Source organism: Eumetopias jubatus, unplaced genomic scaffold (assembly GCF_037043125.1).
Source record: "Eumetopias jubatus isolate StellerSeaLion01/CBP00866 unplaced genomic scaffold, mEumJub1_p1.0 scaffold_8, whole genome shotgun sequence".
Classification (NCBI taxonomy): Eukaryota; Metazoa; Chordata; class Mammalia; order Carnivora; family Otariidae; genus Eumetopias; species Eumetopias jubatus.
This window is the reverse complement of record NW_028274814.1, coordinates 66,132,775-66,156,526: the sequence shown is the minus strand read 5'-3', so window position 1 is coordinate 66,156,526 and position 23,752 is coordinate 66,132,775. Positions and strand designations below refer to the sequence as shown.

General features: G+C 41.3%; 1 long non-coding RNA gene across 1 annotated transcript; it reads left to right on the top strand.

Moving 5' to 3' along the window:
* The first annotated feature begins 1,575 nt into the window (after positions 1-1,575).
* Positions 1,576-21,585, top strand: LOC114216556 (uncharacterized). Its single transcript, XR_003610803.2, has 6 exons — positions 1,576-3,447; positions 11,488-11,814; positions 19,150-19,317; positions 19,747-19,768; positions 20,181-20,412; positions 21,346-21,585. It is a non-coding gene; the product is annotated as an uncharacterized LOC114216556 (long non-coding RNA).
* Positions 21,586-23,752: the final 2,167 nt, after the last annotated feature.

Here is a 23,752-nt window from a genome sequence, read left to right as displayed (position 1 = left end):
TGTATCAGCTATGCCAGACGGCTTAGAGAACCAAGCTGCCTAATGTTTTACTCATCTGAGGGAGAGAGCTTTTAGACATTAACCATGTTTAAAGCCCACATTTTTATTTTTTCACATTGTGAGAGAACTCACTACTTGGTTAGATATAGGTTTCTTTTTTTATTGATTTAAAAGAATATATATGTATATATTAGGTGAGTAAGTTCACATGATTTTTTCCTTCACTTCAGATACCTCATGTTATGCAGGGTGCCATGGGTGCATTAAACATAACCCTCCTTGCATCAGAACAAATAACCATAGCCACAACTCCAAGCGTCTGGCTTTAGAAAAATGTATTCTCATTGTAAAGATAATGGAACAACATTTTGAAGAACAAAGTAAAAAAATCACTTGTAAATCCAACTTTCCATTCCCAACCCCCAGTGTACTAATAGCCTTGTCTTTGTCCTTGGCAGTGGAGTTCAGTATCTAGTCCTGCTCTATTTGGGAGAGAGAGAGAGAGAGAGCACACATAAGTGGGAGAGAGGCAAAGGGGGAGAGAGAGAGAGAGAGAGAGAGAGAGAAGCGGCCTTCCTGTTGAGCAGGAAGCCCCACGCAGGGCTCAGTCGCAGGACCTTGAGATCATGACCTGAGCTGAAGGTGGATGCTTAACCGACTGAGCCACCCAGGCACCCGTTTCCCTAGTTTTGTCAGCACAACCCAAATGTCAGCCAAATATTCAGCCATAAAAAGGAATGAAACACTGATTCCTATGGCACCAAAGTGCCACAACATGGAGGAATCTTGAAACATGTTGCTAAGTGAAAGAAGCCAGACACAAAAGGCTACATATAGTATAATTCTATTTGTATGAAACCCCAGGGATAGGTAAACCCACAGGACAGAAAGTAGATTAGTGGGTGCCAGGGGATGGGAGAAGAGGGGAATTGGGAGTGATTGGTACGAGCATGGCGATTCTTTTGGGAGTGATGGAAATGCTCTGGAACTAGATGGTGGTGATGGTTGCCCCATCTTGTGAATATACTAACAGTTTCTGAATTGTACATTTTAACACTGTTAAAATGGTAAATTTTGTTTTGTGAATTTTATCTCAAAAAATTTACCAAAAAAATTTGGCTTATAAGGATGTTCACTAATTTAAAAAAAAAAAAGATTTATTTATTTATTTTGAGAGAGAGAGAAAGAGCATGAGTGGGAGGAGCGACAGGGGAGAGAATCTTTTACATAGACTCCCTGCTGAGCACAGGCCCATCGTGGAGCTCAGTCTCACAACCCTGAGATCACAACCTGAGCCGAAACCCAAAAGTCGGACGCTTAAACGGCTGAGCCACCCAGGCACCCCTGAACTGTTATTTTTAATATAAAAAAAGAAGGAAAAGAAAAAATTTAAATGTTCCATGATGGGATATTCTTTTTTTTTTTTTAAAGATTTTATTTATTTATTTGACAGAGAGAGACACACAGAGAGAGGGAACACAAGCAGGGGGAGTGGGAGAGGGAGAAGCAGCCTCCCTGCTGAGCAGGGAGCCCGATGTGGGGCTCGATCCCAGGACCCTGGGACCATGACCTGAGCCGAAGGCAGACACTTAATGACTGAGCCATCCAGGCGCCCCCATGATGGGATATTCTTTGAATAAATTGTGCTACAGATATGTGCAAATTTGTAGAAATTAATGTACTGACATAAAAAGAAGTTCATGATATTGAGTAAGGAAGAGCTAATTAGAAAATAATAGTTAAAAGGAATAACAACAAAATAACACAAGAGTGAGAGACTGGAAGGGCATGCACTAACATGTCAGATAGCCTTTGAAAGTTATGTTAAAAACAAAGCCAAAGGGGTGCCTGGGATCGAGCCCCGCATCGGGCTCCCTGCTCCGCGGGAAGCCTGCTTCTCCCTCTCCCACTCCCCCTGCTCGTGTTCCTGCTCTCGCTGTGTCTCTCTCTGCCAAATAACTAAAATCTTTAAAAAAAAGAAAAAAAAAAAGCTAAAGAGCCAGAAGAACTCTATTCATGCAAAGGTGATCCCAACTCTAGCTCTACAATTTGCTCCCCTAGGTTTCCCTCTACCCTTCTTCTTTCCCTGGACAGATTACGGTGAAAGAATTGGCAGGAATGGAGGAGTCTAGAATTCTGAAGGTCAGTGCCACCTGGGCTCTTGGGCTTGCCCAAAGCAGTGTTTTCCTCGGAGTCAAGAAAACATGACAATTGAAGGGGAAGGAGAAGGGTCTCCAGGTAATAAAGAAATCGATTTAGAAAATGTCATTAGGCAAGTGGTGCCTATAACTGCTAGACTGTCTGCTGCTTGACCATTTCCTCTGGCCCTTCATACCTCCCTAGTGTAGGAGGTAAAAGAGACCAGTGTGTTGGCAGTAAAGCTGTTATAGCAGCACCTGGGAGCGCTACTGTAATTACGGGTCTCCGAGCGCTTTCCTGCAATTCCAGTTTTCAGATGTTTAGAACTACGTTGTAAACTCTTCATCCACACTGAAACTTAGCACCTTCGCCTGAAGCCCAGAGATTTAATTGTTAAGAACACCACCACCTTTTGACTGGAGGGGAAAGAAAAATAGGACTGAACATTTCTGGAGCTTGGAGCATATTCTCCCCCATCATTTTGCTTTTCTAAAATGTAAAACTTTTACACAGTAGTCTTTATTTATTTACTTATTTTTGGCATGGTGGTCTTTTTGTATACTTGGCAGATTTAAAAAACAATATGAAACAGTTAATATTTTAAAAAGGCATTTTTAAACGACTGATTGATGAACGTTGAACATTTCTAAAAACTCCATTAAATTATAAAATAGGTTTTACTATCGGCCACAAGGAACACAGGAGACATTTATTAGCTCTTTACTGGTTGTGTAACTTAGGAAATTTACATAACCTCCGTGCTTCATTTTACTTTCCGAAAAGCAGGGATCATAATAAAACCTCCCTCGCCATGGCAGCCGTGAGGTACACCACTCAGATCTCCCTGCAGGAAGGAACTTGCTGGTCAGCTCTGAGGAGTGCTTTTAGCTCTTAGAACCTTCAGGAGCCACTTCTGATTTTGAGGCGAGATCATGATCTTCCTAAGTAACCCCCCGGCCAGTGACTGAGCTCAGTGGCGTATGGGCATTGTCGTTTCAGCCCAGGATGAGACTCCTCCAGTGGGCCAGTGTTGCTCCAGAGTTCCGGATGGCCAAGGCTCCGTCAGACCACAGCGAGGTCTCAGTGAGGCTCTCCCCGTCCAACCTGACGTTTAACAGATGTCAAATCTGCAGTGTGGTCTGAAGACTGCCTGCCCAATCCTAATTTTTCCACCTTTTATCTTCCACAGGCATTGTCCCCCAGTAAAGCTCCATCTGCTTCTGAGAGGATCCAGCTGACACAGTCATACTGGTTGTAAACTTGAAGGGGGATTGTACATAACGACTGGTACATGGTGCCTGGCACACAGTAAGCCCTCTCAATAAATGTTTAATATTACTGGCACTGTGTGATTGGTTTTAAAAATGAGTTTTTATTTTTGATCACCACTGTCTTCTCATTCCTGGTTTGTTTTTCACCATCCTTTTCTGCTGGTATATAAATGTGATTGCATATACACGGATTATGATTTTTAAATTATTTTTTATTTTTATTTAAAGATTTTTATTTATTTATTTGAGAGAGAGAGAGAGCACAGAGGGAGAAACAGACTGCCCGCCAAGCAGAGAGCCCGATGCAGGGCTCAATCCCAGGACCCTGAGAGCAGAAGGCAGACCCTAACCTACTGAGGCACCCAGGCACCCTGTTGTTGTTGTTTTTAAATAACAGTTTTATTGTGGTAAAGAAAAAATTTAAATACTGGCTAGCATTTGGCAAAGAAGTTAAAGACAATAGAACAAAGAGAGGAGAATAAATTGTGCATGAAGTGAATATAATAGATTCTGTGAGGACAGAAAATTTTATTTAATATTTTTAAAATGTTATATGTTGTATTCTCTTAACCACTTACCTGCTTCCTCCACTCCATAAGAATTCGTTTTTGTCAGCATTTAAAAGTTCTGCTTTTAAGAAGATTCTTGGGTCCATAGCTTAAATCTATCACCATCTTTTGCTAAGGTAGGCATTTTTATTTCCCAAATGATTTTCCAGAACTATTGCTTTCATTAGTTTGTCCAGTTCAAATATAGGCTTCTTCAGCTTTTATCCTTTTCTAGTAGATTAGATTGGTTGGATTTTTCTATGTCATTCTCAAGCTTCCTGACCATTTATTTGAAGTCATTTTTAAAATATCTTCTGTGACATGATTTCCATCATTTTCCATATTTGAAACACCTACTGGATACTGATGAATGCAGCTGGCCATCAGAGATTTTAGAAATCTTGTGTGCTTCTTGGTAAATCCAATATGCAAATCCAACATCTAAAGAAGGCAAATATCCACTGCTTGTTTGCCATGAATGTATGCATCAGAGTTTGTCCCTTTTTGATGGTAGTACATGCTTTATGAATAAGATCTACCACAGAAGTTGGTCAGGCAGCTTTTTACCCCGAACATCCTTGGAAACTAGTTGGAACATCAGAAATATAACTGCCAGAAATATTCTCTCCAAGAAAAAGAAAGAAAGAAAAGAAAGAAAGAAAGAAAGAAAGAAAGAAAGAAAGAAAGAAAGAAAGAAAGAAAAAGAAAGAAAGAAAGAAATATTCTCTCCAAAACTATAACTGTAAAGACCATCGATGCAATTTTGGCTCCTTGAGTCTTTGTGACCAATATTAAACATGGCTAGCATTTTCACATTATTTGTCAATCTAAACAGAGCATTGACTGTTTTATTCTTGGTTCTTTTTTGTTTGTTTTTTTCTATAAGATGTTGGTTCTTCTTCACCATGGTTACTGGTCAGAAATATATGTGTATTTGTAAATTGTGGAGTGAGCCATAGTAGTTTATTAACTTGCATGTGTTTATTATAAGGTTAAACAAAACGTGTACACCCACAAAATGTGGATTTGCTTATCTTTTTTTAAAAAGATTTATTTATTTGAGAGAGAGGGAGAGAGCATGCATGCGTGTGCTTGTGCTCGAGCAGGGGGAGAGGGAGAGAGAAAACCTCAAGCAGGCTCCCCACTGAGCACAGAGCCTGTCCTGAGACTTGATCCCATGATCCTGAGATCACCGAGCCAAAATCAAGAGTTGGGTGCTCAACCGACTGAGCTACCAGGCACCTCTCTGTGATCTTAAACATGGACAACAACTGGCTCTTTGGGTATTATGTGGTTCATAATTTTTATGAAATCTTCTTGAAGGGGTGCCTGGGTGGCTCAGTCGTTAAGTGTCTGCCTTCGGCTCAGGTCATGATCCCAGGGTCCTGGGATTGAGCCCCGCATGGGGCTCCCTGCTCTGCGGGAAGCCTGCTTCTCCTTCTCCCACTCCCCCTGCTTGTGTTCCCTCTCTCTCTCTGTCTCTCTCTGTCAAATAAATAAATAAAATCTTAAAAAAAATCTTCATGAAATCTCCAGCCTTGTTAACCAAGTGTTTTCCAAGCTATTACAATGTTGCCTTTGGCAACTAACTTCCTTAAAGATGGAACCATTTGCTTTGCAGAGAAGTGAGCACCTGTTCCCTGGGAGTACTAAGAGGCTGGTCCAGGGATACGACAGTAGGAATAGATGACTGCTCAGTAAACTGTATTACGGGGAACACATTCCCTATCCTTGCAGCATTCAAGCCAAAACGAATTGACCATTTACTAGAATCCTGAAGAGGTGATTTGTATATGAGAATAGGATTGGAGGAAAAGACTGCTAAGATCCCTATATTAAAAAGAACTGTATTTGAGAACTGGATTCATAAAATTGATAATGTTTAATGCTTCATCAAGGGCATTCTTTTTTTTTTAAAGATTTTATTTATTTATTTATTTATTTATTTGTCAGAGAAAGAGAGAGAGAGAGCAAGAGCAGGGGGAGAAGCAGTAGAGGGAGAGGGAGAAGCAGGGAGGGATGCGGGACTCGATCCCAGGACGCTGGGATCGTGACCTGAGCCAAAGGCAGACACTTAACGACTGAACCACCCAGGCGCCCCCATCAAGGGCATCCTTAAGTGAAATGGACTTTTTGTTCTGGCAAGTGCCCGGCAGTGAAAAATACAACGGCTGTTAGTGTAGTTTGGTGTCACCGTGTTGACTTGGGTCAGGTGCTGGCAGTTTTCCCACTGCTGTCTTTTTTGCCATCAGCGCAAGTGTCAACAGAGTGAAAAAGGCATATAATGTCTTATTTTTATTATAAAAACAGAATCATTTTTGAATCCAGTCTAACAACCATTCCCTTTTAGTCTGCTTACAATTAATGTAATTACTAATATATTTGGACTTAAAAATAACATCTTACGGTTTGTTTTCTATTTTATCCAACGTGGTCTGTGTTCTTTCTTCCCTTTCACGTCTTGCTTTCTTTTGGAGTAATTATCTTTTATTCTTTCATCGCTGCCCACTCCTTTTCCCATTAGCTTGTTAGTTATTTTTTACTATTCTTTTAGTGGTTACCCGAAACATTATAACATGAATCCTTGGTTAATTAAATTTAATAATTATTTTTTTTAAAAGATTTATTTATTTGAGAGAGAGCGAGTGTGAGTGTGGGGAGGAGCAGAGAGGGAGGAAGAATCTCGAGACTCTGCACTGAGCAAGGAGCCCAGCGTGGGGCTTGACATCACGACCCTGAGATCCTGGCCTGAGCTGAAACCAAGAGTTGGACACTTAACTGAGCCACCCAGGTGCCCCTAAAATTTTAATGTAAATATGTGCTTTTACCACTTCCTGGACAGTGTGAGGACTTTGGACACTTTTACTCCACTTACCTTCCCCCTGCCTTTACAAAAATTTTTGATTCTGAAAAAATTTTACACCTTCAAAAAGTTACAATAACAGTGCAAAAAACTTCACATAGATTCACCAATTACTGACATTTCTTTCCCTATCCTTCCCCTTCTCTCTTTTAGTTTGCTCTTAAGGCCTTTCATCTGATTTTATGAGGCTCATCCAGATTTTCAGAATAATCTCTTTAACTTAAAATCAACTAACTATAGATGTTAACTATACCTTAAAAATACCTTCACCTAGATTAGTGTTTACTTGAATAACTAGGGTACTATGGCCAAGCCAATTTGACACATAAAATTAACCAGCACGCAGCACGTCAAGTTTCTTTCTTGCTGTAGGTCAGGAAATATAACAGCCATTTCTATTTTCCATTTGTTTGTTCATTCTTTTATTCAAGAACTGTATCTTTTTTTTTTTCTTTTCAAAGTTTTATTTAAATTCTACTTAGTTAGGGCGCCTGGGCGGCTCAGTCGTTAAGCGTCTGCCTTCGGCTCAGGTCATGATCCCAGGATCCTGGGATCGAGCCCCGCGTCGGGCTCCCTGCTCTCGGGGAGGCCTGCTTCTCCCTCTCCCACTCCCCCTGCTTGTGTTCCCTCTCTCACTGTGTCTCTCTCTGTCAAATAAATAATAAATAAATAAATAAATAAATAAATTCTACTTAGTTAACATACAGTACAAATTTGGTTTCAGGAGTACAATTCAGTGATTCAGCATTTCTATACAACTCCCAGTGCTCATCATGGCAAGTGCCTCCTTAATACCCATCACACATTTGGCTCATCCCCCACCCACCTCCCTCCATCAACCCTCAGTTTGTCAAGAACTATATCCTGAGCACCAGCCATTTACCAGACACTGTGATAGATGCATGGATACATATTCTAAGATTCAGACAACTGACTTATAAATGACTGTTAGAATACAACCTACTTGTTAGTTGGGATCCTATTGTATATTTTTAGAGCTATTGCCTTATTTCTTTTTGAGTTGCTTTATTTCCCTCTAGGATGTAGACAAGAATGTATTCATTTTCATGACTTTCATAAATCTTGCATAGTTCCTTGTCAAGTAAATATAAATATGTCTTATCAAAAACAACATTTATACCAATTGTTTTATCAAAATGGTTGAGCTCAGTGGTTACTGAAAAAGAAGAGAGGGGCACCTGGGTGGAGCGGTTGAGCGGTGGAGCGCAGGGGACACGGTTGAGCGTTGGATTCTTGGTTTCAGCTCAGGCTGTGATCTCAGGGTCCTGGGATCCAGCCCTGCGTAGGGCTCCATGCTCAGGGCAGAGTCTGCTTGAGACTCTTCTCTCCCTCTCCCTCTGCCCCTTTCCCACGTGCTCATGCATGCAGGTGCTCTCTCTCTCTAAAATGGGTGAATAAATCTTTAAAAAAAAAAGAAAGAAAGAAAAAGAAGAGAAATCTCAACCTAATTTAGCAGCTTATTTCCAAAAAACAGGAAGGACCAGCCTCTTTGCATAAATGCTTTTTTGAAAAATTTTTATTTATTTATTTGAGAGAGAGATTGGGAGAGCAAAGAGGGAGAGTGAGAGGAAGAAACAGCCTGATTCGGGGCTCTATGGCAGGACCCTGAGATCATGACTTGAGCCGAAGGCAGACGCTTAATGACTGAGCCACCTAGGTGTCCCATAAATGCTTTTCAAGCCGGGGCGCCTGGGTGGCTCAGTCGTTAAGCGTCTGCCTTCAGCTCAGGTCATGATCCCAGAATCCTGGGATCAAGCCCCGCATGCGGCTCCCTGCTCGGCAGGAAGCCTGCTTCTCCCTCTCCCACTCCCCCTGCTTGTGTTCCCTCTCTTGCTGTGTCTCTCTCTGTCAAATAAATAATTAAATCTTGGGGGAAAAATGCTTTTCAAGCCACTTCTTGCATCACAGTTGCTAATGTCCCATCACTACCCAAAGTAAGTCACAAGGCCAGTCCAGTTGCAAGAGGTGGGGAAATAGAATCAACATCTTTATAGAAGTTGCTGCAAAGAATTTGTAGTTATTTTTGTTTTTTTTTCATATACTACACAGTTTTGAACATAATACGCAGCATATGACAGTTTGCAGCTAGTCAGAAAATCACCCCAATGGAACTCAGCTGGACATATTTTGGGTTATATGGGCTATCCCTGCAATTCTATATTATCTGGTCACTTTTTTTTTTTAAGCTTTTATTTATTTATTTGACAGAGAGAGAGATAGCGAGAGCAGGAATACAAGCAGGGGGAGTGGGAGAGGAAGACGCAGGCTTCCCGCTGAGCAGGGAGCCCAATGCAGGGTTCGATCCCAGGACGCTGGGATCATGACCCGAGCCGAAGGCAAACGCTTAACGACTGAGCCACCCGGGCGCCCCTATCTGGTCACTTTTTAACATAAAGGAAAAAGCTGGGGATTATGTAGTTAAATCGGACAAATCAGCTAATTCAAGCATAAAAAAAAATCTTTGAAACCGGAATTATTGGTTTTCCCATTACATTAACCAGACACCTTGTCAACTGTGCCCCTTGTTTTGAAGATCTTAGATCTACAGTTTAAATTACTGCCTCTTTCCTTTATCCCTATGCACATAACCATTCCATTAACTGTTGGAAAAATACCCAAATGTCCTTCTTTTCCTTGATTATACACCCTCTAAAAGATAGCTTTATCATTTAGATTCAGAATAAAACATTCTACTCACCTGGCAGTACCTTTTTACGTTTTCTTACATAAGTAAACTGAGAGATATACAATATGTGCTATGGTAATTGTTCCCCTGCACACCCCCTGCCCCACGGAGAATTACTTAGTTTCTGCAATAAAACATGCCGTGCTTTAAAATTTGGCAAGAAATAATGAAAATATACCCTTCCACAAAATTCCACTGAGGACACCTGAGTAGTAGTAGTTAAGATACTTAGCTAAGCAGATTCAACCATCAACTTCCTAATTCAACTGTGCACTAACCTTCAGGATCTTGCAATGTGACCCTACTGACCTGAAAGAATGAGTGCACCTTTAAAGAATGAGATTACTTGCTTCCCATCAGCAGGCTTAAAAGCTCAGTATTTTCATGGCTGTGTAATAAAGCTTTGAAAGGAGCACAGTTAAAATAACCACGTAGCCCGAGAAGGAAAGGATTCAACTCAAACATATTTCGGTTCTCTTAAATGACTTCAGCCTGTGGTGTGCACACGCCCTAGAAGAATCCGGCTGTGTTCAGTTCTGATTAACAAAGGGCATTTTTCAAACACCTCAAGAGTGGTATAAATAGTTGAGAAGGGTGTTAATTGCAGAAGTAAGCTGGCTCATCAAGTGAATATGTGAATGAGCTTTGTAAACTCCACAAAATGCTCTAAAAATATTTGTGGTTGTTCTTTTCGTATTTGTGTAAACAATACGTGCACACAGACTAAGACATTCCACCTTCCACAAAGTGGTTTTGCAGTGTGTTGGGCTGAGAATGAAATCATTTTGGTAATGTTCTTCCAAGATCAATGAGTTTTTTATTTTTTATTTATTTATTTGTTTTTATTCATTTATTTAATTGACAGAGAGAGAGAGACACAGTGAGAGAGGGAACACAAGCAGGGTGACTGGGAGAGGAAGAAGCAGGCTTCCCGCTGAGCAGGGAGCCTGATGCAGGGCTCCATCCCAGGACCCTGGGATCATGACCCAAGCCGAAGGCAGTCGCTTAACCGACCGAGCCACCCAGGCACCGCAATGAGTTTTTTTAAATTGTGCTTTTTTGCTTCTAGAATCTAGGCACAGTGTTCCAGCAGTATTTGTAGGTCCTTGAAAGTATTATTTCTGATGAGCTGCATAGTAGACACCCATGGTAGAAAATTTGGAAAATGAAGAAAAGTACAAAAAATAAATAATCACTCGTAATCCCATTACCCAGAGGTAGTAGTCCTTAATATTTTGGTGTGTTTTCTTGTCCTTTCTCTATACATATAAGTATATACAGAAATATGAAAATTATATATTTTACATGATTCTATGATACTTTATATAAGGCTATATAATGTAGTGGTTAACATTGCCAGATAATTTAGGTTTGAATTCTGGCTCTTCCACTTTCTAATTATGGTAATCTGGGCAATTTACTTATTATCAGTTGTAACTCAGTTTCCTTAGCTATAATATGGGATAATAGTAGTGATCCACTTTGTAGAGCTATAGTGAGGATTAAGTTAATACATGTTAATACTTAGAACAGTTCCTAGCACATTATAAAAACTCGGTATTATATTTAAGGTTTAAATAATTTTTACCACATAACACCAGGGCATAAGCATTTTCCAAAATAATTTAAAACATTTATTTAATGAACGTATGACCGAATATCATATTCTATTGGATAGCTATGCCTTTATTTACTTGACCCCAGCTCTGTTGTTGAATATTGTGATTCCAAATTGTTACTATTATCAATATTATTTTGATAACTATCTTAATGCCTCAAGTCTTCTCTGCATTTCGGATTTTTGAATAAAGTAGAGTAAGTAGATTCCTATAAGTAGACTGTGGTGACCAGCCTCCAATATGGCTCCCAACGATCCCCCTTTTCTGATATTCTTGCCCTTGTCTAAGTCTTCCCCACCTCCAACCCCCACTAAATAGAGTTTTTTTGTTTAACCAATAGGATATTGCAAACATGGTGAAGGGTGACTTCTGAGGCTAGGTCACAAAAGTCATCGTGGCCTCTTTTTTCCCTCCCTGTGGGATCACGCACACTGGCAGCAGAAAGCTGACATGTTGTGAAGACACTTTAGCATCTCCATGGAGAGATCCTTGTGGTAAAGAATTGAGGCACCTGCCAACTGCTACGTGAATGAATTGTCCTGGGAGCAGATCTTTCAGCCTCAGTCAAGCCTTCAGATGACTGTAGCCCTGGCCAACAGCTTGAAAAACTCTGAGCCAGAACCATCTAGCCCAAGCTGCTCCCAGATTCCTGACCTGCGGAACTTAGGTGAGATAAATGTTATTGTCTATAGTACATATAGACAACAATATTGTATTATAATCCTCAAACCTGCTAAGAGACTAGAACTTAGTTATTCCAACCACTAAAGAGAAATGATAATTATGGAACGTGATACAGGTGCAAATTATCACTGCAGTGGTCATCACATTACAATGTATAAATGTATCAAATTTCCATGTTGTACGCCGTAAATTTATGCAATATTATATGTCAAATATATCTCAATAAAAAATGTGCTATAAGATGCTAAATTTGGGAGTAATTTTGTTAATCAGCAGTAGATTAGTAATATATATAGTAATATATAGACAAACTGGATTAAAGGGTGGAACATTTAACCATGGCTGATAGTGTTAAATGACTTTCCAGAAAGGTTAGATTGATTCTCATCAGAAGTATGTGAGAGTGCTTATATTATTATACCTTCATCATCACTGACTGTTCAATTTTGTAATCCTTGTTAATTTCATAGAAAAAAGTGGGTATTTTGCCACTTAAAATTTTTGCTTTTATTTGATCTCTAGTAAGGTTAATATTTTTTTCTTATAGTCTTTCTCTAGACTATTTTTCTTTTGAGCAGTTTTAGGTTCACAGCAAAATAGAGAGGAAGGTACAGAGATTTCCCATACACTCCTTTCCCCATACATGCACGGCCTCCCACACTGTCAGCATCTCTCAATGGAGTGGTACATTTTTTACACCTGGGAACCTACATTGATATGTCATGATCACCCAAAGTCTATAGTTTACACTAGAATTCACTCTTGGTGGTGTGCTAGTTTAATTTTTTCATATTTCTTTTCCATTTGTATTTTCTTTTCTGGGAATCCTCTTTAATTTATAATTTGCTCAGTCTCCTTTTGGGATCTTAGTGTTTTTCTTAGTAATTTGTATGAACTCTTTATATATAAAGGACATTAATCATTTAAATTGTTTGTTATGGGGGCGCCTGGGTGGCTCAGTTGGTTAAGCGACTGCCTTCGGCTCAGGTCATGATCCTGGAGTCCCAGGGTCGAGTCCCACATCGGGCTCCCTGCTCAGCAGGGAGTCTGCTTCTCCCTCTGACCCTCTTCCCTCTCGTGCTCTCTATCTCTCATTCTCTCTCTTTCTCAAATAAATAAATAAAAAAAATTGTTTGTTATGTTTTTCACCTGGTTGTTGCTGTTTCATTTTATGTTTAATGATACACCGAGGTTTAAAATTTTTATGCAGTCAAATGGAATGGGATATTTTCTTTTGTGTGTAAATTTAGAAAGTCCTTTCCTATCCAAAGTAAATGTAAATGTTCATGTTATAGTTTTTGTTTTTTTTATACTTGGATCTTCAATTCATTGAAGTTTATAATTGTTTGTATCACCAAATAGCTAGCTATCTTTACAACACTATTTATGCAACAAATAGAACAATTTCCCCTCTTTCCTGTTGATAGTGATTTTTATATATTAAGTTCTGTTAAAGTCTAGTGCCTGTTTCTGTGCTATCTTGTTCCAGTGAAAAACTCTTCTTGTGTCAGTATCACTCTGTTTTAATTATTGTGGTTTATAATGTTTTAGTAATTGGAAGGACTAGTCAGTAGAATGACCTTAAGAAGTGTGACCTCATGGTCTCACAAAGCTGCAGAGCTTTCAGAATGCAATCAAATGCCATTCAAAAATGTTGAAAAGTTGGGTGGCTCTTCACCTAAGAGTATGAAAGAACGCAAAATTTCATAAAGATCAGAGGTCTGTGGAGCTGGCCAGAAAAACATTTTAACATTCTAAGAGCCACAGAAATGAAAAGTGAAATCAAATGTTTTAGCAGACTAAAGTGAGAGTTGGGGCGCCTGGGTGGCTCAGTTGGTTAAGCGACTGCCTTCGGCTCAGGTCATGATCCTGGGGTCCCGGGATCGAGTCCCACATCGGGCTCCCTGCTCAGCAGGGAGTCTGCTTCTCCCTCTGATCCTCTTCCCTCTTGTGCTCTCTATCTCTCATTCTCTCTCTCTCAAATAAATAAATAAAATCTTTAAAAAAAAAAAAAGTGAGAGTTGCAGACTTCCATGAGTAAATGGAAGAAAGAAGTCATGATATGATTCAAACCCAGGGATGTAAATGAGTTTTGCTGCATAAACAAAGTTTGGCCAATAATTAGTTTTCATATTTGTGTGCTTGTTGGTCAAACTATGGAAAGTAAAATTCCACTGCAAAACTAACTGAGCTTGGAAAACTTCTGTGGATATTCCTTGGATAACTTAAACAATATTCAGTTATAAGTTTCAGGTTTTCAACTTTTGAGTCAGTTCTGGCCATTGCAATTTTTCTATTAATCATTCAATCAGTATTCAATTAATACTGAGATTTCTGTTTATCTGCATATACTGATGTTCATTATTTTGTAATAAAACATTTCCAGTATATTGCTCACTTCTTATTTTATTTGTGTTTTTCTCTCCTTTGTGTGTGCATGTTGAATTTGACAGGAAATGTTTATTTTGCTTGTTTTCTTTTTTTCCACCAAAACACCTATTGGATATATCCATTTTACTGGTTTTATTTTCTCTTAATTTAATTCTATTTTCTTTTTAAATATATTAACTACTCTACTTTTATGAGTCTAAATTTTTTTTTTTTAAGAAAGAAAGCATTTCAAGTTTAAGGTCATTTACCACTGAGTATAGATTGGTTACATCTCCTAAACTAAGTTTTCTATATATTATTCTCATTTTCATTATTTTGCAAATAGTTTATATTATGTCTATTTTTCTCTTTGCCTCAAGATTATTTTACTAAAAAAAATGAAGTCCCGACTAAGCAAATCACTTCTCTTTACATTCTTTTTTTTTTTTTTAAGATTTTATTTATTTGACAGAGAGAGACACAACACAGCGAGAGAGGGAACACGAGTAGGGGGAGTAGGGGGAGTAGGGGAGGGAGAAGCAGGCTTCCCGCTGAGCAGGGAGCCCGAGGCGGGGCTCGATCCCAGGACCCCGGGATCCATCATGACCTGAGCCTGAGCCGAAGGCAGACGCTTAACGACTGGGCCACCCAGGCGCCCCTCTCTTTACATTCTTAAAAAGTAGAACAGCTCTCTTCATTCCATTCTTCTCTAAAAATAGTTTTTCAAAATTATGCCAGAGAAGAATGTTGGGAAAACCAGTAGAAGTCACTGCATTTGAGTCATTTAGTTTACATATTTGATGCTACTTCCATATGTCCCAGATTAAACCAAATGATTTTGAGGACATACGTTTTATACTATTTAACATTGAAGTAGAGTGTAAAGTGAAAGACTAGGAAAAAAGATTATTTTTGACATCAGCTAATTTGTGCCACAGCTAATATCTTGGACCCATGCTTCAAAGGCAGAAGTGTAACTAAAACAGCAGTTTCATTTGCCCAGAGCACACAGGTGATAGATACAGGTGAAGGTTACAGAATGCAAAACCCGTGGGGAGGAGGAAGCCCAGGATTATCATCATTGGGAGAAAAGCAGCTCTGACCCCAGTTGCCGAGCCCGCAGGCCTTCCCAGTGGCCATCCTAGGGGATGAACATCCCTTATTGCCGCCCAGGGCTTTTCCTCCTGATCACTGCAGCTAGTTACTGCAGCGACCTGTGAAGGCCTCGGGGGATCGCAGGAACTCTGGGCCCCTTGTGAAGGAGGCACAGCTTAAAGCATTCTCTGTGCTCTGCTTTTTCTCTGTGACTGGGAAAGATTACTGTCCTACTAAGGGAAAACCTAGCAAACTCGACAAAGTATCTCCATGCTTAAGTACTTAGCCCTTGTATCCTGTCCTCTGGATACAAATCTAAAGGGAGATGAGTCCCAAAGAAATCACCATGGAAAAACAGAGTGATGGGCTAGCCTCATGCACAAGCGGGAGAAAGCTTCTAAGGTCTTTGCAGTTTCCAGGCAAAGTCCCACCCCCTCTGCGGATCCGTGTATTCCTCCGCCCCTGCCTAGCGCCTTCTTGGTCAAGGTTTGGGTCATGGGCTCGGAGGGTCCCCCCGCCCCCAGCCCCATAGAGCAATGGAACCAGGAGTGAGGAAGCCTCAGATCTATCACTGGCTGTCTCATGGACAGAAATTTTCTTTTTTTTAAACAAGCTTTGGTCAGTTTTTTTAAGGAAAATTTTGTGTGATTTACTTTTCACCGGTCTGTTGTGCCATGCTTCTACTGATATATCAGAATCACCTGGATCAATAATAGCCAGTGTGCATACTCTGTAGTATTGCCCACATGCTGTGCCCAATTCAATATTATTGCCACTGTATTGGACACCAGTTTTGGCCAACATGGCATAATATTCTTTTTTTTTTAATTTTTTTATTGTTATGTTAATCACCATGGCATAATATTCTATTTCAGATTTTCTCAAGGCTGAGCAGTGGTTGGCGAGGATGAGCAGTTTCGCTTTGCCGTTTCTGATCATTTTCAGAGTCTACTTGTACCCCAGCAAATACTTTCCACTTTTCATAAAGAGCTGGAGTCTAGAGTCGATCGACTCCAGCGACTTTTTCTACAAAGCAAATATTTTTTTTTAAAGATTTTATTTATTTATTTGAGAGAGAGAGAATGAGAGACAGAGAGCACGAGAGGGAAGAGGATCAGAGGGAGAAGCGGACTCCCGGCTGAGCGGGGAGCCCGATGCGGGACTCGATCCGGGGACTCCAGGATCATGACCTGAGCCGAAGGCAGTCGCCCAACCAACTGAGCCACCCAGGCGCCCTACAAAGCAAATATTTAACATGGACCTGAAGGCCTTGTTTTTTTTATTATTTAATTAATTAATTAATTAATTAATTTTTAAAAAAGATTTTATTTATTTATTTGACAGAGAGAGAGCACAAGTAGGCAGAGCGGCAGGCAGAGGGAGAGGAAGAGGGAGAAGCAGACTCCCCGCGGAGCAAGGAGCCCCATGCGGGGCTCGATCCCAGGACCCTGAGTTCATGACCCGAGCCAAAGTTGGACGCTTAACCGACTGAGCCACCCAGGCACCCCAGGCCTTGTTTTTTTTGTTTTTTTTTTTTTTAAGATTTTATCTATTTATTTGACAGGGAGAGACACAGGGAGAGAGGGAACACAAGCAGGGGGAGTGCGAGAGGGAGAAGCAGGCTCCCCGCTGAGCAGGGAGCCCAATGCAGGGCTCGATCCCAGGACCCTGGGACTATGACCGGAGCTGAAGGCAGACGCTTAACGACTGAGCCTCCCAGGCGCCCACTCCTCCCCGAAGGTCTTGTTTTTAACCATCTCAAAACCAGATCTAGCTTTTTGGAAGCTGAACCCTTTAATAGAACCTTGGAAGTCTAGGGTCCCAAGTCAGTGAGAGGACCTCTCGGTTTCCTCTGGGGCCCCTCTGTGCCAGTGGGCATGCTGTCTCCCCTGTTGTGAGTCCTTTTGAAAGGCACATTGCCTCTCTAGTCCTGGTTTCATCATTAAAAAAAAAAAGAGCATTGGGATGGATGATCTCTGAGGTCTCTTCCTGATCCCAAGTCCCTGGCTGGATTTCAGGAGTTTGGTCAAAGAACACAGCCCGGGATCCTGTCATGCCTACTCCCCTGTAATTGTCTTTCTCCCTATCACAATGGCCAACATGTACCAAAGGCTTTTCCCTTGTGCGGCACTATGTTGACTGCCTAGCATGCTGATATGTACTGAGGGCTTGCAAGAATCTCATGCTGTCTCTATTTGACAGAGGAGAAGCTTGAAGCTTCCAGTTATGGAATTTATCCAGCTCATACAGCTAACAACCAGTGCAACTGAGTTCAGATTCTGGTTGACCTGACTTTAAAGCCAAAGTCGTCGTCTTTGCAACACATTACAATGGACTCTATTTCCTGCTTGCTTTGGGATTATTTTGTCCTTGTCTTTATACAAGTCAAGAAACGAAAATGAGAAAGAATAGGAAAATGTTCAGATTTTAGGAGTCAATGAAGTTGTTATTTATTTAGTTAGTTAGTTATTTGACAGAGAGAGAGAGTGCACACAAGCAGGGGCAGTGGCAGGCAGAGGGAGAGGGAGAAGCAGGCTCCCCGCTGAGCAGGGAGCCTGACTCGGGGCTCCATCCCAGGACCCTGAGATCCTGACCTGAGCTGAAGGCAGGTGTTTAACTGACTGAACCATCCAGGCGCCTTGAGAAGTCAATGAAGTTTTAAAAAGGAGGAGGAGGAGGAAAAGGAGGAAGAGAAAAGCAACAGATATAACTGTTTGGGATAGTTCAGAAAAACAGCAATAATTGAGAATTCTACATGGCAAATTTTGGGAACTAGTTCTCCCCACCCCACCCACTCACTCCCAGTTCCTTTTTGAAAGCAAGGGCTTTCTGTAATGACACTTTAGAGAGCACTAAATCAATGGGATAAATCATGTTTAAACATGGTGTTGATAAAGTGTCTTCTATTTTCAAGTTGTTGCCTTGTTTTAATAAATGAAATCAAATCAAGACATGCTAAATTTCTCATAGGTCATTGTGCTGTAGCTCCATTCATTACAAAAGCATTTAAAAGTAACTCTAATGTATTTCTAAATATTGCCTATGTAAATCATGTTTTTGTACTTCATATACCAAACTTGATCATTTTATAGGTCACAGAAGGTTAAAGTTGGAGGGAAACTTACAGATCATAGAGTTGATTTTCTCTCCCTAAATACTAATGTGACATCATATCTGTGAATGCTCTAGAATTACTGCACATATATTTCAATTGTTCTAAAATGTTTGGGAGTGCCTGACTGGCTCAGTCGGAAGGGTGTGAGATTCCTGATCTTGGGGTCATGAGTTCTAGCCCCACATTGGGTGTAGAGATTACTTAAATAAATATTTAAAAAATAAAATGTTTAGGGCGCGTGGGTGGCTCAGATGGTTAAGCGTCTGCCTTCGGCTCAGGTCATGATCCCAGGGTCCTGGGATCGAGTCCCGCATCGGGCTCCCTGCTCCTTGGGAGGCTGCTTCTCCCTCTGCCTCTCTCTCTCTCTCTCTCTCTGTCTTTCATGAATAAATAAATAAAATCTTTAAAAATAAATAAATAAATAAATAAATAAATAAATAAATAAATAAATAAAATGTTTAGAAAGAGGTAAGAAGGAGATTTGTTAAGTTCACCTTAGGATTTTTGTGTAAGGTCTAATCTTTCTTCAATTGAAATTATCCTTGAATTTTCAAAATACACTTTAGTTTACACGTCTGAAATACGCTTAAGGTCAGAAACTGCGGCTATGTGTGCGAGCATTTATTTGTAAATAGCTCCCTCTAGTGAGAATTATTTAAAATTGAATGGTTCATTTCTGAATCTTTGAACTGGTAAGTTTTGGGTTTTTTTTCAAGATTTTATTTATTTATTTGACAGAGAGTGATAGCGAGAGCAGGAACACAAGCATGAGGAGTGGGAGAGGAAGAAGTAAGCCCCCCGCCCAGCGGGGAGCCCGATGGGGGGCTCGATCCCAGGATTCTGGGATCATGACCTGAGCGAAGGCAGACGCTTAACGACTGAGCCACCCAGGCGCCCTATGAACTGGTAAGTTTTTGAAGAGCAGTTTTCAATTTTTAAGAACTACAAATTCTTGAATTGTATTCTCTATAGAGCCCCAGATAATAGGATAATTAATTTTTTTTGTTATTGTAGGGTCTGTTTTGGAAATAATTTATGGTGGAAAACAATCCAAAGACACACATAATAAATTAGCTATGTGTCAACACCATAACTGCAACTTTTTAGAGAAGTAATAAAATTGACTTGAAAGATAAATCTTGGCAGCAAACTAAAATACCAACTGTTCTGGAGATGAGAATTGAGTGGGGAGCTTAACAGAGAGATGGTGATATTGCTACAGAATTCAGGCTGAAAAGAATAACCTTGTTAACAGTTTACAAATTGCTTGCACTTGTGTTTTCATTTGCTCTTTTGGATATCCTGTGAGGTCGGGATTATTCTCTTATTTTACAGGTCGGGAAACAGTCTCAGCAAGGTAAGTGACATGCCCAGTGTTGAAGAGCATTGTGGATGCTGTGGTTTGCCAGCCAGATTCCCCTCATTCCTCCCGCTCCGGGGTTGAGGTTGGGGGGGGGGGGTTGCGGTCATTGGCGGATGCCTCTCAGCTGGACTGCTTTCTGTAATTGTTCTCAGCCAAAGAAAGACACTTTACCTAAGGTTTTGTGATACCCACCCTGAGCCACCCCCCCGCCCGCCCCGGTACCATGCATATCTGATGATTGGTTCATGTGTGGACAAAGACTTGTCCACCTTGCCTCTATGTGGGATATCTTGCTAGAGCTATGCCAGCTTCAGCGCTCCCCATGGGATCTGCCGAGACTTCCCCTGAGCTGCGTTACAGTCCAACCCTTTTGTCTGCTGGGTCTGTCTTTCTTCACCACCCACAGGTTCTGTTTCTGCAAGGACACTCTGATAACTTCTGCACAGAAACCTCAACGTCTTAGAGTCTGTTTCCCGGTAAATCCAGCCTGTGACAGCTGATCCTGGATGTGGTCCTAAGGAACTGTCTCTAAAATGGAATCTTGTTTCTGGACCTGGCTGAATGTAATAAAGATGCCCTTGCTGGCTGTAGGGGGACCCAGGCATGCAGTTCCAGAGTGATTGTTAAAGCTTGTACAGGTGAGAACTGAGATGGGCTTCTGATGGAAGGCAATGAATGCATTGGTAGGTGTAACGTCCCAGGGATTTGAGGGTTTCAGGGGAAAATTAAGTAAGAATTGTGGAATTAGATGGCAGTTGCCTGGAGCCACGGATGCAGATGCGTTGGAGAGGAACAAGGAAAGGCTAGGGTGATTACTCACCAATGCAATGGGAAATGTGAAGCCAGAGTGCTGCTTTGGCTGTGTATAAATAGACTCCCAGCTCCTATAGCCTGGGGGCAGTAATGCTGGAGACTTAGAAATGGTAAGAGTAGCGGAGTTCCACAGAATGTTGACTTCTGAACGGTACTGAGTCGGCTGTATCCAGGCCAGGGCCCTGATTTGGAAGAAGTGAGACTTTGGATGGGGACTTCTGGGTTGACGCGCTAAAAAATCTTGAATCTTCAGATTCCCTTGGACCCTCTGGGCCTGCAGACAGGACTCACTCCTTCTTCTTTTTTTTTTTTCTTTTATTTTTTAAAGATTTATTTATTTGAGAGAAAGAGAGTGCACGAGTGAGGGTGGAGGGGGGCTGAAAGCGGAGGGGCAGAGGGAGAGAATCTCAAGCAGACTCCCTGAGGAGCGCAGAGGCCCACAAGGTTGCTGGATCCTATGACCCTGAGATCATGACCTGAGCTGAAACCAAGAGTCCCACACTTAACCAACTGAGTCACCCCGGTGCCCAGCACTCCTTCTTTAAAGACTAGTGTAGTGCCAGGACCTCTGGGTGGTTCGGGTGGTTAAGCATCGGACTCTTGATTTCAACTCAAGTCATGATCTTAGGGTCGTGAGATCAAGCCCTGTGTGGGCTCCGTGTTGAGCCTGCTTAAAATTATCTCTCCCTCGGCTCCTACCCCCCTTCCCTCTTAAAAAAAAAAAAAAAAAAAGACTAGTGACTTTTGTTTATTTGCAGATGATGCAGAGGATCTTGCCTCACAAGAAAACCATGCCCTTCTCAGGAGGCTTCTCTGTCTCCTCCTCTCTTGGCCATTAGGCCCCTAACTAGGGTCAAGTCACAACGCAACCTGGCCGAGAAGTGCTGGGCCTGCTAAGGAAGAAAGGGGCTATACCCTGCAGTAGTTGTAAGACCTTGTCAGCACGTGACATCAAGAAGTGGAAGTGTCAGGCCGCCTGGGTGGCTCAGTTGTTAGGCGTCTGCCTTCGGCTCAGGTCATGATCCCAGGGTCCTGGGATTGAGCCCTCCATCGGGCTCCCTGCTCGCTGGGGAGCCTGCTTTCCCTCCCCCACTCCCTCTGCTTGTGTTCCTGCTCTTGCTGTCTCTCTGTCAAATAAAATCTTAAAAAAAAAAAAGTGGGAGTGTCTGCAGCAACTTCTTCCTAGAAACATCGCCAAAGGCAAGGGAGGCAAGGGCAAAAATGAACTATTGGGACTTCATCAAGGTAAAAAGCTTTTGCACAGCAAAGGAAACAATCAACAAAACCAAAAGACAACCGACAGAATGGGAGAAGGTATTTCCAAATGACATACCAGATAAAGGGCTAGTGTCCAAAATCTATAAAGAACTTATCAAACTCAACACCCAAAGAACAAATAATCTAATTAAGAAATGGGCAGAAGATGTGAACAGACATTTCTCCAAAGAAGACATCCAAATGGCCAACAGACATATGAAAAAGTGTTCAACATCACTTGGCACCAGGGAAATCCAAATCAAAACCTCAATGAGATACCACCTCACACCAGTCAGAATGGCTAAAATTAACAAGTCAGGAAACAACAGATGTTGGTGAGGATGTGGAGAAAGGGGAACCCTCCTACACTGTTGGTGGGAATGCCAGCTGGTGCAGCCACTCTGGAAAACAGTATGGAGTTTCCTCAAAAAGTTGAAAATAGAAAATAGAGTAAATACTACTGGGTATTTACCCCAAAGATACAAATGTAGTGATCCGAAGGGGCACGTGCACCCCAATGTTTATAGCAGCAATGTCCACAATAGCCAAACTATGGAAAGAGCCTAGATGTCCATCAACAGATGAACGGATAAAGAAGATGTGGTATATATATACTATGGAATATTATGCAGCCATCAAAAAATGAAATCTTGCCATTTGCAACGACATGGATGGAACTAGAGGGTATTATGCTAAGCAAAATAAATCAATCAGAGAAAGAATTATCATATGATCTCACTGATATGAGGAATTTTTTTTTTAAGATTTTATTTATTTGTTCATGAGAGACGAGAGAGAGAGAGAGAGAGGCAGAGGGAGAAGCAGCCTCCCAAGGAGCAGGGAGCCCGATACGGGACTCGATCCCAGGACCCTGGGATCATGACCAGAGCTGAAGGCAGATGCTTAACCATCTGAGCCACCCAGGCGCCCTGATATGAGGAATTTGAAAACAAGACAGAGGAGCAAAGGGGAAGGGAGGGAAAAATGAAACAAGGCGAAACCAGAGAGGGAACAAACCATAAGAGATCCTTAATCTCAGGAAACAAACTGAGGGCTGCTGGAGTGGAGGGGGGTGGGATGTGCTATGGTGAGCACTGTGAATTGTGTAAGACTGATGAATCACAGACCTGTACCCTTGAAACAAATAATACATTATATGTAAATAAAAAAAATAAAAAATAAAAAGAAGTGGGAGTGTGTGCGTGGGACCGGCTCCCGAGGGTGCACAGAATATAACATCGAAGAAGGAGAGTTTGTTTGGAGAGCATTCTCTCCTGGTACGGGATTTACACCTTGACAAGGACCCCAGGAGATGGCGCTAATATACTGTCAGTTTGCCTCTTCGGAACTGGAAAAAAGTACCCGCTCACAAAAGTGAGGCAGAACTGGAAGAACTGCGTGACAAATGGTGACGGATGGAATCAAAATGTCCAGAGAAGTGGGGATGCGACATTGAATGTACTATATAGACTAGCAAACCCACCAAGAACTGTGTTCTGTGGATATCTCCATTTACCCTGGGATAAAGCCTGGCCTGGTAAGAAGGTAACAGCATCACTGAGAAACTTTTTTTTTTTAATTATTTATTTACTTATTTATTAAATTTTTGGTTTTTTATTGAACAAATTCGACATATAACATGTGTAAGTTTAAGGTGTGCAGCCTGTTACGCCAATGCATTTATATGTGGTAATATGATTGCTGGTGTAGCAGTATTTATCACATTACATAATTGTAGTACGGTACTATTACCTATATTCATTACACTGTGCATTAGGTCCCTGTGGCCTATTTACTACTCCTTATGCATTTGTACCCTTAAATACCAGCAATCTTATCCCTCCCGTCCCAAATAGCTCTGGTAGCTGTTCTCCAGAGTTCTGAAGGCCAGGGCTGATGGTAGGAGAT